At 35.4% G+C, this 17141-nt stretch overlaps 1 long non-coding RNA gene across 1 annotated transcript; it reads right to left on the bottom strand.

Moving 5' to 3' along the window:
• Positions 1 to 4442: 4442 nt before the first annotated feature.
• Positions 4443 to 12369, bottom strand: LOC121024194 (uncharacterized). The gene is made up of 2 exons (XR_005787641.1): positions 12178 to 12369; positions 4443 to 7331 (listed from the first exon to the last, which is right to left on the bottom strand). It is a non-coding gene; the product is annotated as an uncharacterized LOC121024194 (long non-coding RNA).
• Between the last annotated feature and the right edge of the window lie 4772 nt (positions 12370 to 17141).

Here is a 17141-nt window from a genome sequence, read left to right as displayed (position 1 = left end):
TTTAAAGCGTTTTTCAGCTCCTCGTGACTGTTCCTTAGTCCCTTGATCTCTGTAGCAAGAGATTCTCTGCTGTCAGCTATACTGTTTTCAAGCCCAGCGATTAATTTTATGACTATTATTCTAAATTCACTTTCTGTTATATGATTTAAATCCTTTTTGATCAGCTCATTAGCTGTTGTTATTTCCTGGAGATTCTTCTGAGGGGAATTCTTCCGCTTGGTCATTTTGGATAGTCCCTGGCGTGGTGAGGACCTGCAGGGCACTTCCCCTGTGCTGTGGTGCATAACTGGAGTTGGTGGGCGGAGCCGCAGTCAGACCTGATGTCTGCCCCCAACCCACAGCTGTGTCCACAGTCAGATTGGTGTGTGTCTTCTCTTCCCCTCTCCTAGGGGCGGGATTCACTGTGGGGTGGGGTGGCCTGTCTGGGCTACTTGCACACTGTCAGGCTTGTGATGCTGGGGATCTGGCGTCTTAGCTGGGGTGGGTAGGCAAGGTGCACAGGGGCAGGAGGGGCAGGCTTAGCTTTCTTCTCCTTAGGTGATCCACTTCAGGAGGGGCCCTGTGGCAGCAGGAGGGAGTCAGATCCGTTGCCGGAGTTTTGGCTCTGCAGAAGCGCAGAGTTGGGTGTTTGAGTGGAGCGAGCAAGTTCCCTGGCAGGAACTGGTTCTCTTTGGGAATTTGGCTGGGGGATGGGCGGGGGAGATGGCGCTGGCGAGCGCCTTTGTTCCCCACCAAACTGAGCTCTGTCGTCAGGGGGCTCAGCAGCTCTCCTTCCCTTTGTCCTCCAGCCTTCCCGCTTTCTGAGCAGAGGTGTTAACTTATGACCTCCCAGATGCTAATTCACGTTTGCTGTTGGAACACAGTCCATCAGGCCCCTCCGCTTTTTGCAAGCCAGACTCGGGGGCTCTGCTTGGCCGGCAGGCCGCCCCTCTGCGCCGGGTCCCTCCCGCCAGTCCGTGGAGCGCACACCGCCTCGCCGCCCTTCCTACCCTCTTCCATGGGCCTCTCGTCTGCGCTTGGCTCCGGCGACTCCGTTCTGCTAATCCTCTGGTGGTTTTCTGGGTTATTTAGGCAGGTGTAGGTGGAATCTAAGTGATCAGCAGGACTCGCAGTGAGCCCAGCGTCCTCCTACGCCGCCATCTTCCCTCTCCATCCTCATCTTCATTTTCTTAAATTACTTTGCCTTAAAGAAACATTAGAAGAGTAATCCTAAAGTGGGAAATTTTACAGCTCAGGAAATCTCAAGATATATGCAAAAATAAATATCTTGAAACACTTTTATTATAACTGGCTCCTAAACAATATTTAACAGGTTTTAATAAAATATGCAAATAGCTGTCTGTGTTTATAAAAGTAGACACAGTTTTACATCTATAAATAATGAAACAAGGTCAATTTTAAAGTGTTAGAAAGTCACAGCCTTTTTATTCAGTACCTAGAGAATGCCAGTAATTTAACCTGATATAATGATAAATGTTACTTACAGAGTTTTAACAAGAACAAAAATAAATATAATTTCTATGTCATCTTTGGCATTTTGTAAATTCAAAATGATAAGTTATTTAGCAGCACTGCGAGGAAAAAAAACACTGTAAAATGTACTACTGGACTCGGTTTTACATGAAAAAAGTACAACGAAAACTTTAATGTCAAAAGTAACAGTGCTTTAAAGAAAACAGTTATAAAATAAATGATGGTGTTAATTCCATAATTTATCAGAGAAAAAAATATAGTTATTTGAATGTTGGGGACCTTGTTTTCTTAAGTGAAACTTTTAAGTTTTTAAGTACATGTGGTTCAAATTTACACACAATTTCTATTTAACACCATTTCTGCCTTGAGAAGTGCGATAAAATGCCAGTAATTATATTTTTTATATCAGAAAATAAGTTTAGGAATCCCAAAATGTATGGGAAGTGTTGGAAAGACATTTTTTCTTATTGTAACTATAGCAAACATGTTATAGCTGTATAAACCCTATGTAACTCACATCTACTAACCTTACTAATTGTTTTTTTAAAATCAAATACAGAAAAAACATATTCTCTTTTTTTTTATACTGTGAAATTTAGTGCAATATAAATTCTCATTCCCAAACCATGCTGGCATTTGGATATTTAATTAAGGTTTCTTGTATAACTTAAAACATTTTTTTTGCTAGAATGCTTTTGCGATGTTCGAAATAATTTTATTATAATTAAGAACAAACTTACATTTTTTGCTATTAGTGGTATCAGTTTCAGAGAGTGAACTGGAGAACCCAAATGTGACCTGAGCATTATTAGTTTTATAGGAAAGAAAAATGCAAATAAATCCAATTGGTCACATTGTGACGATTTATTAACAAACTAATGCACATAGTATATTCTGCAAAAAATATGCAGAACCGTTCTGCATAAAATTAGATGTTTAATAAATACCTTTTGAAGAGAATATTCATTCACATAATTAGACAAATAGTATGAAAGCAAAACAGTCATCCAATGATGACTATTGACTATTGAAGGTTTAGAAATGTGAATATAGAACAAATCCTAACTTCGTAATCACATATGAACTTATTTCTAAGCATTTGCTAATATTTCTTGCTGGTCAATAAAAGGTACATAATTTGTGGAATATATGTATACAAACTTGAATTACTACATTCTAAAAATACTTTTCCTTAGTGTTTTTCTTTTTATTTCAAAGAAACTTATCCCTATAATTTAGGACTTAAATACCTTCAACCAAACTGAATTTTAGGTGATCAAGCATTATCATTTTATTCAAATTATTTGATGGATTTTATTATATTGAAAGAATAAAACCAGGAACAGTGCATCCATAAGTATAATGTATTTGTGAATAATCATTATCAATGCCACTACACTCTTGCATAGGAAGGCAGATAGCACACTACTGAATTGTTCTGTTAATTTCAGCAATTAATAAATATAAATATACTGAGATACACACCAAAATACCTAAGTAGGTTTTGAAATGTAAGAAATTGTTCTAAAGTAGTTTGATTGAAGTTGACCAGGCTATACTTAATATGGCTTTCATTCTTGTTGAGAAGTAACATTGAGGATCTCTGCGTCCTGAAATGTAGACAAAGGATCTAGAGACTTGGACTCCACTGATATTGCATTCAACCTTTCTATACTCTTGCTTATCAAAAAACAGGGATAGAGGCTGGGGGGATGGGCTGGAGACTCATGTCATAGGTTATATACTATGAGAAACAACAATACAGATAGACGTGCATTTAGCAACTGTCTCCCTCCACACCGTTCTGTCATAGAAGTTCACTGTGATTAAAAAGTTTGGAATCTACTCCTGAAATCATTGTTGCACTATATGCTAACTAATTTGGATGTAAATCTTAAAAAAAAAAAAAAAAACAAAAAAACAAAATGTAAATGATAAAAAATTATTAAAAAATCATGGAAATTTCTTGGAAGAGAAAAAGAATTTTGAAAAGTAGAAAGGATGAAGCAGTGCAAAAAGGAAATCATTTATGGGGATAATCTGATCCTGGGGCATACTGTGTAAATTCCTTGCCCCGAAGTATCTTCCCTGATAATAACTGATAAAAAATTATTCTCATCTGGTTAAACTGCCTAAAAATCCAGCAACTAGAAATTCATTAAATTAATGGGGGATCCTGAGAAACTGAACAGGAACCCATGGGGGAGGGGAAGGAAAAAAAAAAAAGAGGTTAGAGGGGGAGAGAGCCAAAGCATAAGAGACTTTTGAGAACTGAGAGCAAACTGAGGGTTGATGGGGGGTGGGAGGGAGGAGAGGGTGGGTGATGGGTATTGAGGAGGGCACCTTTTGGGATGAGCACTGGGTGTTGTATGGAAACCAATATGACAATAAATTTCATATATAAATAAAAAAAAATTAATGGGCAACTTCCTTCAAAAATACCGATTATTTATTAGCCATTGACAGAAAAATGAGAATTAATTTATCAAGATAATTCTCCTTTCACCCTTTTAGCTGAATATAACTGCTCTTTGAGAATGGAAGCTCTGATTTGGGGAGGGGAAAGCTTGTGAGGTACTTTGGGGCACAAAATCCTTCTGGAGTAAGCTTTAATCATGGAGTCCTCTGTGAGGTAGTCAAGTAGGATAGCATGTGGGGACTGGAAAGCAGGAGAAAGAGAATATACAGAATGCCAGAGACATATTTTGCCTAGTTTAAAACCTAAGTTTTCTAGTTGATCTTAAGGCCAAGTTAAGCAGGTTTATTATTTCCTTTTTTCATATATGAAGGGCCTCTTACTTCCAGGGAAATACTATTCGATCAGTATGAGTAAATTTCTATGGGCAGTAATACACTAACATGAATGTTCAATGAGGAGACATTGTAAACATTAAACATCTATTCTTAAGTTTGTGGGTTGTCTACACATAAGAAATCCTTTTGGATTAACCAGAAGTACTATAAAAATGTTTTTTTATGTTTAATTACTGATAGCAATACATTGCAAAAATTAATGTTTAGGCATTTCTATGTCTAACAAAAGAGGCTCAAGTTTGATTTTCATGAATTGGCTGAAACCATTTCACCCCCACAAAATCACCACCACTACATTTTAATTTACTTACCAATGCCTTCCTGTGTTTACTTACGATAATATGCACTTTAGGACCATAGATTCTTAGTCTTTCTGGGAAAACATGATGTTTTCCCTTTGAGGAAAATAAGACTACAATATCCTCTCCTTTCCAGAACAACAAAACTCCTAAATTGTGCTATCAGTAAATACTAGCAAGAACCATCAACTAAAAAGAAAAGCAATGGAAATTAATTGTTCATGAATCCATTAGAAACCACAGTATACTAAAATTTTATAGAAAGGATTTGTTTTACTGGTTAAGCATTTATAGGAACCCCACCAAAACAGCTCCCATTTACATATGAATTTATTGCTCTAGCCAAAAAGTACATGAGTAAACGTCCCTATCTGGATTCCTTCTATAAAATTAGAGTATAATTTGAAGATTTCCTTTATACTAAAGTTGTCCCTACTACTTTTTTAAATCTGCTTTGAATTTTCCAGCAGAAAAGTTTTGCACCATTATTGGGAAAATCTACTAGTGTTTCTGTGTCTTTTTATAATTTTTCAATCCTCATTGAGTGATGAAGAATCTTGCTGTTCATTGCTTAATTCTGATTGTGTTCCATTCATGAAAGGACTGTATAATATTACCCCTCTGAGCAACCTCAGTGAGAAATTAATTAAGATAATCTACTTTTAAAAACCATTAATTAATTTAGAAAGATTGTAATTAATTATATGGAAAGATTAATTAATATAGAAAGATTGTAAGTTATTTTGTGATAATTTTGCACTTTCCAATTTCACATACCCTAATGCTATTACTTGAAAAGAATACTTGGAAATTGTATCTCTGTTCTGAAAAGTCCAACACCAAAATCATACCTCTAAGTTTGTCATATTAATTCTGATAAAAAGAAGGCATGACAGCACCAATAAGATAATGACAAGAGGAAAGTAAGTCAGAATATATGAACACAAATGGTTACATGCAAGTAATTCTAGTAAGAAAGCAAAATGAGGAAAGAAAAGGCAAAATTGGGAAAGAAAAATCCACAAGATATGGTACATGTCTATTACTAAATAATGTTTTCCATGTGGCATTAGATGTTTTTAAATCTTTCAATTATTACAAAAGACACCTCAAAGTAAAGATGTATACTTTTATACATCATACCAAAGAAACAGATCTTTTTATATGGAATATATATCACTTATATTATAAAGAGAATATGTATAGTTTCCTTTATTGAATACCAAAGTTACAAGTCTTCTAGACTGAATTTTATACTTCAGTGCTTAGTAATCATCTTGCTCTCTGGATTAAGCAAAATACACAAAAAACAGTACACTTAGCACACACAAGTTGTTCGCTTATATTCACTAAACAAAGCTGTAATATCCTCCAGTTTACATTCATGAGTTCTTTCTGTCAGTAGTAGTAGTAGTAGTAATGGTATTTTCTTCAACAAAATGAAAAGATTCTTTAAAATTCTATCATTTGAGATAACAATATATACTACCCCATGGTTCTAAATCATAAATTTAAAAATAAGACCAATTTTGCCAGAATTTTTTCATAAATAAAATGTAAAATGTGCTCAAATTTTATGTAGATCATTAATATTATTTTCTTTTCAAAATGTTAGTTTATCTCTTTGTAGCAATGTTTAAAGTTTACTGAAATGCATTGTATTATATCATGTGGGCTAAGCCCACAAGTCCATTACAATAAAATTTAAACTATATAACCATAGGATTCAAGGTAAATTAATACACTACACTGTAATTAAATTTTGAAAGTCCAAAGACAAAAATGTAGTTCATTACCAAAGGGAAAAATATGATTAAATCCAATTGAGTAAATTTAAAGTATGTCTATATATCATGAAGGTGGTATCAACACATGTACTTTATTTTCAAAGGCTTAATTATAACCTATTTAGTAGATTACAAGACCAATTATAAAGCCTTTGGCTGAAAAAATTATTCATTTGTACCATAATTTCATTAGATGTAAAATTTACAGAGGTCTTATGGAAACCTTTATTTCTAGATGAGGACACTTATGGATAATATATAGGTCTGTCTGAATACATAATCTGTGATTTGATTCTGTAAAAATTTTGGCACCAACTATATCAGGAGCTCATGTATTGGCACAAATGAATGTAGTCCTTTGGTTGTATGCAAAAACAAGTTTGTACAATACATTTTTGTTTGTTTTCTTTTTTAAAAAAGCCTATTCTTCAGGATCTGATGTTACAAATATTGGCATTGCTTGGCATTATACTATTGTATTTGCATCCTGATTGTTGGTACTGATTCCCCAAATCATTATCTTATGAAACTAGAAAAACTATTAAAATAACTTTATTTGAAAGGAACTTTACAAGTTAGTGTGCAGAGAAGTTGTTAGGACCTTGTAGACACCAATTATATATTTAAACACTTGGACACCACTACAAAACAACATAGAGTATGAATACTGTGGACCTGTGTATTTTTTTTTATCTCATCTCCCTAAAAAAGGAGGCTTAAACAGAATATTCAAGTAATGTAGCAGAAAACAATGCCTTTGATATAAGATTAGGCAAAAAGCCACACATTTAATTTTCTCTTCATCCAGTCTGGCTGAGGAACACTAGAAATCTTATAGGCCAGTTGATGTTCGTTTTTTCATGCTCCGTCGCTGAGCTAAGTTTGAAGCAGCAACAGGCTCAAGGACTGGTTGAAAGGTCTTGTGAGTCAGGGCAGAACATGTGGTGACCACTACTCCCTAAAATAATGAGAAATAAGACAATCTGAATAACAATCTCTGGAGGTAAAAAATTTCCACATTATATCATGAGAGATTTAACTACAATACAACCTTATTTCTTAGGAAAATAATTGAGTATACTTGATCTATGCATTAATGTTTCTTTCACAAATTAATACCTGAATATACCTTGTATATTTTTTTTTATTTCAATGACTATGCTGCTTACAAATTTTTAAAACACTAAAATGTATTATTTTTATCAGACTTACATCACTCATGTAATTTGTTTTAAATGCTTTAAGAATTTTATTTAAAAATTTTTAAACTATTTTAAAATGTGTTTTTGAGAGACAGAGAGACAGAGTGTGAGTGGGGGACGGGCAGAGAGAGAGGGAGACACAGAATCTGAAGTAGGCTCTAGCCTCTGAGTTGTCAGCACAGAGCCTGAGGTGGGGCTTGAACCCATGTGCTGTGAGATCATGACCTGAGCTGAAGTCTGACGCTCAAATGACTGAGCCACCCAGACGCCCCAATAATGTTTTTTTTTTATCAACTAACAAAGATTTCATGTCCAGTCACAATAGATACACACATTACAGAACTATCATAACTCTGTTATGTTTTTTTTCTTAAGTCAACATAGTTTATTCCTTTTTAAAATTTTTTTAAATGAAATTTATTGTCAAATTGGTTTCCATACAATACCCAGTGCACATCCCAAAAGGGGTCCTCCTCAATACCCATCACCCACCCTCCCCTCCCTCCCACCCCTCATCAATCCTCAGTTTGTTCTCAGTTTTTAAGAGTCTCTTATGCTTTGGCTCTCTCCCTCTCTAACCTCTTTTTTTTTTCTTCCCCTCCCCCATAGACTTCTGTTAAGTTTCTCAGGATCCACATAAGAGTGAAAACATATGGTATTTGTCTTTCTCTCTCTGACTTATTTCACTTAACATAATACTCTCCAGTTCCATCCACGTTGCTACAAAAGACCATATTCCATTCTTTCTCATTGCCATGTAGTATTCCATTGTGTATATAAACCACAATTTCTTTATCCATTCATCAGTTGATGGACTTTTAGGCTCTTTCCATATTTTGGCTATCATTGAGAGTGCTGCTATAAACACTGGGGTACAAGTGCCCCTATGCATCAGCACTCCTGTATCCCTTGGGCAAATTCCTAGCAGTGCTATTGCTGGGTCATAGGGTAGGTCTCTTTTTAATTTTTTCAGGAACCTCCACACTGTTTTCCAGAGCGGCTGCACCAGTTTGCATTTCCACCAACAGTGCAAGAGGGTTCCTGTTTCTGCACATCCTCTCCAGCATCTATAGTCTCCTGATTTGTTCATTTTAGCCACTCTGACTGTTGTGAGGTGATATCTGAGTGTGGTTTTGATTTGTTTTTCCCTGATGAGGAGCGACGTTGAGCATCTTTTCATATGCCTTTTGGCCATCTGGATGTCTTCTTTAGACAAGTGTCTATTCATGTTTTCTGCCCATTTCTTCACTGGATTATTTGTTGTTCGGGTGTGGAGTTTGGTGAGCTCTTTATAGGTTTTGGACACTAGCCCTTTGACCGGTATGTCATTTGCAAATATATTTTCCCATACCGTTGGTTGCCTTTTAGTTTTGTTGATTGTTTCCTTTCCTGTGCAGAGGCTTTGCAGCTTCATGAGGTCCCAATAGTTCCTTTTTGCTTTTAATTCCCTTGCCTTTGGAGATGTGTTAAGTAAGAAATTGCTGTGGCTGAGGTCAGAGAGGTTTTTTCCTGCTTTCTCCTCTAGGGTTTTGATGGCTTCCTGTCACACATTCAGGTCCTTTATCCATTTTGAGTTGGTTTTTGTGAATGGTGTGAGAAAGTGGTCTAGTTTCATTCTTCTGCATTCTTCTGCTTCTTCTCCCAGCACCATTTGTTAAAGAGACTGTCTTTTTTCCATTGGGTATTCTTTCCTGCTTTGTCAAATATTAGTTGGCCATACACTTGTGGGTCTAGTTCTGGGGTTTCTATTCTATTCTACTGGTCTGTGTGTCTGTTTTTGGGCCAATACCATGCTGCTTGATGATTACAGCTTTGTAGTAGAGGCTAAAGTCTGGGATTGTGATGCCTCCTGCTTTGGTCTTCTTCTTCAAAATTACTTTGGCTATTTGGGCCTTTTGTGGTTCCATATGAATTTTAGGATTGCTTGTTCTAGCTTCGAGAAGAATGCTGGTGCAATTGTGATTGGGATTGCATTGAATGCGTAGATAGTTGGGTAGTATTGACATTTTAACAATATTTATTCTTCCAATCCATGAGCACGGAATATTTTTCCATTTCTTTGTATCTTCTTCAATTACCTTCATAAGCTTTCTATAGTTTTCAGCATACAGATATTTTACATCTTTGGTTAGGTTGATTCCTAGGTATTTTATGCTTCTTGGTGCAATTGTGAATGGGATCAGTTTCTTTATTTGTCTTTCTGTTGCTTCATTATTAGTGTAGAAGTATGCAACTGTTTTCTGTACATTGATTTTGTATCCTACGGCTTTGCTGAATTCATGTATCAGTTCTAGCAGACTTTTGGTGGAGTCTACCGGGTTTTCCATGTATAGTATCATGTTCTCTGCAAAAAGTGAAAGCTTGACTTCATCTTTGCCAATTTGGATGCCTCTGATATCTTTTTGTTGTCTGATTGCTGATGCTAGACCTTCCAACACTATGTTAAACAATAGCGGTGAGAGTGGACATCCTTGTCATGTTCCTGATCTCAGGGAGAAAGCTGTCACTTTTCCCCATTGAGAATGATATTAGCTGTGGGTTTTCATAAATGGTTTTTATGATGTTTAAGTATGTTCCTTCTATCCCGACTTTCTATGAAGCCAGCATTATTTTGATTCTTAAACCAGACAGAGACCCAGTAAAAAAAAGAGAATTACAGGCCAATATCCCTGATCAATATGGATGCAAAAGTCTCAATAAGATTCTAGTAAATCGAATTCAACAGCATATAAAAAGAATTATTCACCATGATCAAGTGGGATTTATTCCTGGGCTGCAGGGCTGGTTCAACATTCACAAATCAATCAATGTGATACATCACATTAATAAAAGATAAGAACCATATGATCCTGTCAATCAATGCAGAAAAAGCATTTGACAAAATTCAGCATCTTTTCTTAATAAAAACCCTCAAGAAAGTCGGGATAGAAGGAACAAGAATTTTGTTTTTAATATAAGTTGTATATATTTAAGACATGGAACACATTTTGATGTGCATATACATAGTACAATGATTACTATAGTCAAGCTAATGAACAAATCACATAGTTATCATATTGTTTTGATGAAAGCACGTGAAATCTACTCTTAGCAAATTTCATTTCCAATATTTAACAAATTTTTTTTCAATTTTTTTTTTTTACTTTTTTTTTTCCATGTTTTTATTTATTTTTGGGACAGAGAGAGACAGAGCATGAACGGGGGAGGGGCAGAGAGAGAGGGAGACACAGAATCGGAAACAGGCTCCAGGCTCCGAGCCACCAGCCCAGAGCCCGATGCGGGGCTCGAACTCACGGACCGCGAGATCGTGACCTGGCTGAAGTCGGACGCTTAACCGACTGCACCACCCAGGCGCCCCTTTCAATTTTTTTAACATCTATTTATTTTTGAGACAGAGAGAGCATGAACGGGGGAGGGGCAGAGAGAGAGGGAGACACAGAATCAGAAGCAGGCTCCAGGCTCTGAGCCATCAGCCCAGAGCTTGATGCGGGACTTGAATGCACCGACTGCGATATTGTGACCTGAGCTGAAGTCGGACGGTTATCCGACTGAGCCACCCTGGCGCCCCTTTTTAAAAATTTTTAATATTTGTGTATTTTTAAAAAAGAGAGAGAGAGAGAGAACAGGGGAGTGGCAGAGAGAGAGAGAGAGGGAGACAGAATCTGAAGCAGTCTCCAGGCTCTGAGGTGTCAGCACAGAGCCTGATGTGGGGCTTGAACTCACAAACCATGACCTTAGCCAAAGTCTAACACTTAACCAACTGAGCCATCCAGGCATCCATCCAATATTTAATACAGTATTATTAACTATAGTCATCATGCTGTACATTAGATATCTAGACTTATTCATCCTACATAACTGCAACTTTGTATTTTGACCAATATCTCCCCATTTTGCCCTCTTCCCTGCCCCTGGTAACAACCTTTCTACTCTCTGCTTTTATATATTTAACTGGTTTAGATTCCACCTGTAAGAGAGATTATATATATATATATATATATATATATATATATATATATATTTCTGTGTCTGGCCTATTTCATTTAGCATGTCTTCCAGGTTCATCCGTGTTGTTGCAAATGACAGGATCTAATTTTTAAAGCTGAATAGTATTCCACTGGATATTTGTCCACCACAATATTTATCCTCAAAGAGATCTTTGTTCTCCCATGTTCAGTGCAGCATTATTCACAACAGCCAAGACATAGAAACAATCTAAGTGTTCATCAACAGATGAATGCATGAAACACTAAATTTTCCACCTAGATTCAATGTCTATAAATATGGGAATTTGCAACCATGGTTATTTAGGAACCAATAGCAATATTTTCTTTACATATAAAACCTACATTTAGTATACTCTTAGCCCCAGTGTCTAAAGAGAAAGTTAAATACAATTAAGGAATTTTTATTTATCATCTGAAAGGCAATAGGTAAAGAAGATTAACAAGAATCCACAGTTGTTATTTAAAACAAAAACAAAGAACCTATAAATACATTTTTAAAAATAAAGATATTTAAGGTAATTATATGTGTTATCAGTAAATGGCATGCAATAGTTTTATCAAACATTTAGAAGATGCGTAAAAATGTTTGTTTTACCTTAATGACATGTGATGCATCATATCTATTTGGCTGATCATTCAGCAACTGATCTCTGTGGGTTATCCATGAGTGTTTTAATACTTGTTCTGTAGTGTACCGCTGATGTGGGTCCATATGTAGCATATGGGAGAGTAAATCCTATATTAAAATGAAAAAAATATATATACATATATATATACACACACACACATACACACATATGTGAAACTGTATAGCAGTAAAAGTTTTAGTAAAATGTATTATTTCATATTTTCTTAAAATATAAAAGCACCAGTAGCTTTGTGATCAGTTTTAATTGACTTATATACAGGAAAAACTAACCTATACTCTGCACAGATAACTGTCAGAATCTTCAAACAGATTTTTTGATATATGGTAAACCATTATTTATCATTTCTAAATCAGAGGACACCAAATCTGTGGAACTGGAATGTGGTTAGTGGGAGAGGAAGAAAATATAAAGTAGCAGGAGTTATCCTAGAATGTGTGAAATGGTCAAGAGGAGAAAAGAGGTATTGATCTTTGCTGGTAAGCTGGGCCCCAAAGTATAAAGGTATACTTTTATATAGAAATTTCTACACTTTTATATAGTGTAGAAATGTACAACATAGAAGGGAGAACCCCATATTGTTAACACACTCCCAATAATTGGGGGTTTATGTGTAAAATACTAAAGAAAGCAAAACATAAATTCAAGGCTAGCAGGTGATGGCTAGCACTCTTTAATGGTCAGAATATCCTAAGTTTCTCACAGAGTAACTGTGAATATGCTTATTTATTTCTGTTATAAGAAGTTGTAACTTTACTACAACTTGATAGTTTACCTCTGTGTTAATAACAAGTTGTAAATGTACTATAACTTGATAGTAAAACACAATTTTAAATACAAACTATCTTTATCAAACATCTTTTAGGAAATGGAGAAGTGAACTCTCCTTAACAAGCATCATATAAAATAGAAACAGTCATCCATAGCATAAGTAGTGAAACTAAAGACTCTAAGTAGTTACATCAGAATTTGAAGAATAATAAAAGTATATAAGAGAGTAAAACAACCAATCAAAATCTATTGGAAAAAGGACAAATATGAAAAAATGAATGGGAAAATAATTTAGAAAATAAAATAACAGTGAATTACTTCAATAAAACAGACCTAAATGATAGTCATAAAAATGATAAAAGTTCCATAGTCCAAGGACTTCTACCTCTGGCCAAAATAGACTATCAGAGATGGGATTCATCCACCTGTTTGAAACAATACCCCCTCCCAACACAAAAATAAACAAATTAATTAATAAGTTAATAAATTCATTAACAAAATACAACAAACAACAGTTTTCTAGAGATCAAATATTAGGCAACAAAAGAAAGTGATTCCCAACAGACTGGGAACAAATCCAACAAGCCCTATGATTGCCCAAACTTACCACCTTGAGAGTTTTCAGACTGTTGTGTAGGTAAAGGAAACTCAGACAGAGCCTGGCAGATTCTCTGAGTTGATGAGACAAAACTGAGAGTCAGGGGGGACCAAGGCAGATAGATTAGCATGATTGACTACTAGAGTGGTGAGAGGAGCAGAGAAAAGACTACAGAGACCTGTAGAGGTCTCCTCAAATATTCAGCAGATTACTGATAAACATACAACTGTGAAAAGAACTATTTTAAAGGTTTAGAAGGAAATAAGAACTCATGGAGGATGGACATAAAAACACTGCCTGTTTCCACAAGCCAGGCTGGAAATTCTCACAATTCATGAAGTACCTGGAGTTAACCAGCCTGAGTACTGTGTATCTCTAAACATTGTTCTGATCCTGCCTAAAAATCTTATTTATTTATTTTTTAATGTTTATTTATTTTTGAAGAAGAGAGAGACAGAGCATGAGTGGGGGAGGGGCAGAGAGAGTGGGAGACACAGAATCTGAAGCAGGCTCCAGGCTCTGAGCTGTCAGCACAGTCCCGCGGGCTCAAACTCATGAACCATGAGATGATGACCTGAGTCGAAGTGAGTCACTTAACCAACTGAGCCACCCAGATGTCCCTAAAAAGACCTTAAAAGGGAGAATCCAAAGCATCAGATTGTTTCACCTAACTTAATTGTGCCCCAGGATAAAGTTCAAGAATATATATAAGAATACAAAAGTTTCCAGCACACAGTAAGGCAAAATTCACATTGCTTGGCTTCTTATAAAAAATCGTCAGGCATTACATTATATGTTAATGGCATAACATTATATGTTAAAAATAACATATAATAAGAAGAAACCAACCAATCAAAAATGACCCAGAATTGATACATATGTCAGAATTAGCAGATAAGGATGTTAAAATGGTCATTATAACTCCATTCCATATGTTAAAAATTAGAGACAGAGAAGATATAAAAAGCCAAAAATCAAATTTCTAGAGATAAAAAACTAAAATTTGAGACAAAAAATAAAATGAATGGGATTAAAAGAAAATTTGATATGGAAGGTAAAAATATTGGGGAAGACACAACAATAGATGCCATCAAAAAGAAACACAGAGTGTAAAACAGGCAAAAGAACAGAGCATCTTATGAGAAACAGAGCATCTGTGAGAAAACGTCAAGCAGTATAATACACAATTGCAACCGGTATCCCTGAAGTAAAGAAAAGGAAGGAAAAATATGTGAGGGAATAATATTTCCAAAATTATCAAATTTGGCAGAAACCATAAACCTACAGACCCAACAAGTTCAATGAAGTACAAATACAAGATATATATATATATATATATATATATATATATATATATATATATATATCAGGGACATCAAACCAAATCTCAAAATCCAAGGCAGAGAGAATGTTAAAAGCAAATAGAGATTAAAAAAAGACATGTTACATATAGTGAAAAAATGATAAGAATAACAGAAGATTTCTTGTCAGAAAAAAATCGAATAACAAGACAATATAACTCCTGAACAACCAATGAGTCAAAAAAAAAATCAAATGGTAAATATAAACAAATAAAAATGTAAATAAACCATACCACAATTGGGGCACCTGGATGGTTCAGTTGGTTAAGCATCCAACTCTTGATTTTGGCTCAGGTCGTGATCTCACCATTCATGAGTTCGAGCCCTGCATTTGGCTCTGTGCTGACAATGCAGAACCTGCTAGGGATTCTCTCTCTCTCCTTCTGTCCTGCTTGCACTCTCTCTGTCTTTCTCAAAATAAATAAATAAACTTTAAAAAACCACCAAAACTTTATGAGATGCAGCAAAAGCAAGTCTAAAAGGAAAGTTTATAAAAAAGAATGCCTACACTAAGAAAAAAGAAAGATCTCAAAAAAAGAAAAGAAAAATAAAAGATCTTTAATAACTCAACCTTATACCTCAAAGAACTAGAAAAAAAAAAGAAGAAAAGAAAAGAAAAACAAAGCCCCAGAGCAGAAGGAAGGATATAATAAAGATCAAAGCAGAAATACATGAAATAGGGACCAGAAAAACAGTAGAAAAGATCAAGAACTAAGAGCTGGCTTTTTGAAATTATAAATAAAATTGACAATCCGTTAGCCAGACCAATAAAAATAAAAAATAAAACTCAAATAAATTAAATAAAAAAAAAAAGGTGACGTTACATATGATGCCACAGAAATAAAAAGGATCATGAGAATACTATGAAAATGTATATGCCAACAAACTGGAATATTTAAAGGAAACAGATAAATTCCTAGATACACATATCTTACCAAAACTGAATAATGAAGAAAAAGAAAGCCTGAAAATACCAATAATAATGTGTAAAGAGACTGAAGTAGTTAATAAAAAATCTTGTAACAGAGAAAAATCTCAGATAGTTTCACTCGTGAATATATGAAATATTTGAAGAAAATTAATGCCTATCCTTCTAAAACTCTTACAAAAATTGAAGAAGAGGAATATTCTCAAACTCATTTCATGAAGGCTGTATTGCCCAGTATTAAACCCCTATAAGGATACTATAAGAAAAAAAAAAAGGAAACAGGACAGTATCATTGATTAATATAGATGCAAAATTTCTCAACAAAATAGTAAGTAACTAAATTCAGCAGCACTTTAATTTTCTTTTTTCCAACGTTTATTTATTTTTGGGACAGAGAGAGACAGAGCATGAATGGGGGAGGGGCAGAGAGAGAGGGAGACACAGAATCGAAACAGGCTCCAGGCTCTGAGCCATCAGCCCAGAGCCCGACGCGGGGCTCGAACTCACGGACCGCGAGATTGTGACCTGGCTGAAGTCGGACGCTTAACCGACTGCGCCACCCAGGCGCCCCAATTCAGCAGCACTTTAAAAAGAAAATACACCATGATCGAGTGGGATTTATCCCTGCGTTGTAAGGGTGGTTGAATATTCACAAATCAATCAATGTGATACACCACATTAATAAAAGAAAGGATAAGAATGATATTATCATTTCAGCAGATGAGAAAAAAAATATTTGACAAAGTACAATATATTTCATGATTAAAACCCTCAACAAAGTAGGGTTAGAGGGAACATACCTCAACATGATAAAGGCCATATATGAAAAACCCACAGCTAATATCATCCTCAATAGGGAAAAAATGAAAATTGTTTCTCTACAGTGAGGAGCAAAACAGGGATATCCACTCTCACCACTATTATTTCTTTTTATTTTTTTATGTTTTTTACTTATTTTTGAGAGAGAGAGAGAGAGAGAGAGCACGAGTAGAGGGAGGACAGAGAGAGAGCGAGACAAAGAATCCGAAGACAGACTCTAGGCTCTGAACTAGCTGTCAGCACAGAGCCCAATGCGGGGCTTAAATACATGAATGTGAGGTCATGACCTGAACCTAAGTCAGACGCTTAACCGACTGAGCCACCCAGGCACCCCTCACCAGTATCATTTAATATACTACTGGAAGTTCTAGCCACAGCAGTCAGAAAACATAAAATACCTAGGAATAAATCTAACCAAAGATGTAAAGGATCTGT

The sequence above is a fragment of the Herpailurus yagouaroundi genome, unplaced genomic scaffold, assembly GCF_014898765.1.
Source record: "Herpailurus yagouaroundi ecotype Mexico unplaced genomic scaffold, PumYag 60982, whole genome shotgun sequence".
In the NCBI taxonomy this organism is placed as follows: Eukaryota; Metazoa; Chordata; class Mammalia; order Carnivora; family Felidae; genus Herpailurus; species Herpailurus yagouaroundi.
The sequence above is the reverse complement of the archived record's forward strand: the minus strand, read 5'-3'. Positions and strand labels throughout refer to the sequence as shown.